The following is a 2,789-nucleotide window of genomic DNA, read 5'->3' as shown; positions in this document are numbered from 1 at the left end:
AACGCAGTTGATGTATTCGAGTGTCTTCTCGTTTCGACCGATTGAGTACAGAACGTACGGTACCTCTAAGTTCTGAACACATTCAGCGCGACGACGTCCCTCAAGCTCTTGATCCAGCAGAGGGTCGAAGGAGTAGATGAGTTCCGTCAGCACTACAACATGGTGACGGTGATGATGATGTGATCTGCGCAGGGCTTCGGCTAAGCACCGCGAGAATATGACCGGAGGCGTAAACTATGGAAGAGGGCACCGCACACGGCTAAGAGCAATTTGTGTGTCTCGTAGGGGCGCCCCCATATATAAAGGAGGGAGGGAGTGGAGGCCAGCCTAGGTGCGCCCCAAGTGGGAGGGGAGTACTACTAGGACTCCCACTAGGATTCACCAGCCTTCCTTTACCGGAGGGGGAAAGGGGGAAGGAGTAGGAGAAGGAGAAGGAAAGGGTGGGCGGTGCCCCCACCCCTTGTCCAATTCGGTTTCCCCTTGGTGGGGGTGCGCCAGCCCCTTGTGGGCTGGTGTGCCTCCCTCCTATGGCCCATATGGCCCATATCTTCCACCGGGGCGTTCTGGTAACCCCTCCGGTACTCCGGTTTGTACCCGATACACTTCAGAACCCTTTCGGTGTCCGAATACCACCTTCCAATATATCAATCTTTACCTCTCGACCATTTATAGACTCCTTGTCATGTCCATGATCTCATCAAGGATTCCGAACAACCTTCGGTAACCAAAACACATAACTCATATAATACATATCGTCATTGAACGTTAAGCGTGCGGACCCTACGGGTTCGAGAACTATGTAGACATGACCGAGACACCTCTCTGGTCAATAACCAATAGCGGAACCTGGATGCTCATGTTGTTTCCCACATATTCTACGAAGATCTTTATCGGTCGAACCGCTATGTCAACATACGTTATTCCGTTTGTCACCAGTATGTTACTTGCACGAGATTCGATCGTCGGTATCTCCATACCTAGTTCAATCTAGTTACTGACAAGTCTCTTTACTCGTTCCGTAATGTATCATCGCGCAACTAACTCATTATTCACATTGCTTGCAAGGCTTCATATGATGTGCATTACCGAGAGGGGCCAAAGATACCTCTCCGATACTCGGAGTGACGAATCCTAATCTCGATCTATGCCAACCCAACAAACATGTATGGAGATACCTGTAGAGCATCTTTATAATCACCCAGTTATGTTGTGACGTTTGGTAGCACACAAGGTATTCCTCCGGTGTTCGGAAGTTGCATAATCTCATAGTGGGAGGAATATATATTTGACATGATGAAAGCAATAGTAATAAAACTGAACAATCATTATGCTAAGCTAACAGGTGGGTCTTGTCCATCACATCATTCCACTAATGATGTGATCCCGTTCATCAAATGACAACACATGTCTAGGGCTAGGAAACCTAACCATCTTTGATTAACAAGCTAGTCTAGTAGAGGCATACTAGGACATGGTGTTTTGTCTATGTATTCACACATGTATCAAGTTTCCGGTTAATACAATTCTAGCATGAATAATAAACATTTATCATGAATAAGGAAATATAAAATAACAACTTTATTATTGCCTCTAGGGCATATTTCCTTCAGATGATGTCTCCTCAATAACATCGCCACAAATTATGCCTCCTACTTGTAAACTGCGTTTGGTTTTTCCCCGAAGAGGAGGGAAGATGCAGTATAGTAGAGATAAGTTTTCCCTTCAGTGAGAACCAAGGTTATCAACCAATATGAGAACCAAGTAAACCTTGAAGGAAATATGCCCTAGAGGCAGTTATAAAATTGTTGTTCATATTTCCTTATATCATGATAAATGTTTATTATTCATGCTAGAATTGTATTAACCGGAAACTTAGTACATCTGTGAATACATAGACAAAACAAAGTGTCCCTAGTATGCCTCTACTTGACTAGATTGTTAATCAAAGATGGTTATGTTTCCTGACCATTGATAACCCACAAGTATAGGGGATCGCAACAGTTTTCAAAGGTAGATTATTCAACCCAAATTTATTGATTCGACACAAGGGGAGACAAAAAATATTCTCAAGTATTAGCAGCTGAGTTGTCAACTCAACCACACCTGAAAGACTTAATATCTGCAGCAAAGTATTTAGTAGCAAAGTAGTATGGAAGTAACGGTAATGGTGGCAAAAGTAATAGTAGCAGTTTGGTAGCAACCGTAACAGTGGCAACGGAGAAGTAACTAAGCAAAGATCAATATGTGAAAAGCTTGTAGGCAATAGATCAATGATGGATAATTATGTCGGATGCAATTCATCATGCAACAGTTATAACATAGGGTGACACAGAACTAGCTCCAGTTCATCAATGTAATGTAGGCATGTATTCCGAATATATTCATCCATGCTTATGAAAAAGAACTTGCATGACATTTTTGTCCTACCCTCTCGTAGCAGCGGGGTCCTATTGGAAACTGAGGGATATTAAGGCCTCCTTTTAGTAGAGTACCGGAGCAAAGCATTAGCACTTAGTGAATACATGAACTCCTCAAACTACGGTCATCACCGGGAAGTGTCCCGACTATTGTCACTCCGGGGTTTGCCGGATCATAACACATAGTAGGTGACTATAACTTGCAAGATAGGATAAAGAAATCACATATATTAATGAAAACATAATAGGTTCAGATCTGAAATCATGGTACTCGGGCCCTAGTGACAAGCATTAAGCATGGAAAAGTCATAGCAACATCAATCTTAGAACATAATGGATACTAGGGATCAAACCCTAACAAAACTAACTCGA

The sequence above is a fragment of the Triticum aestivum genome, chromosome 7B, assembly GCF_018294505.1.
Source record: "Triticum aestivum cultivar Chinese Spring chromosome 7B, IWGSC CS RefSeq v2.1, whole genome shotgun sequence".
NCBI classification, from domain to species: domain Eukaryota; kingdom Viridiplantae; phylum Streptophyta; class Magnoliopsida; order Poales; family Poaceae; genus Triticum; species Triticum aestivum.
The sequence above is the reverse complement of the archived record's forward strand: the minus strand, read 5'-3'. Positions refer to the sequence as shown.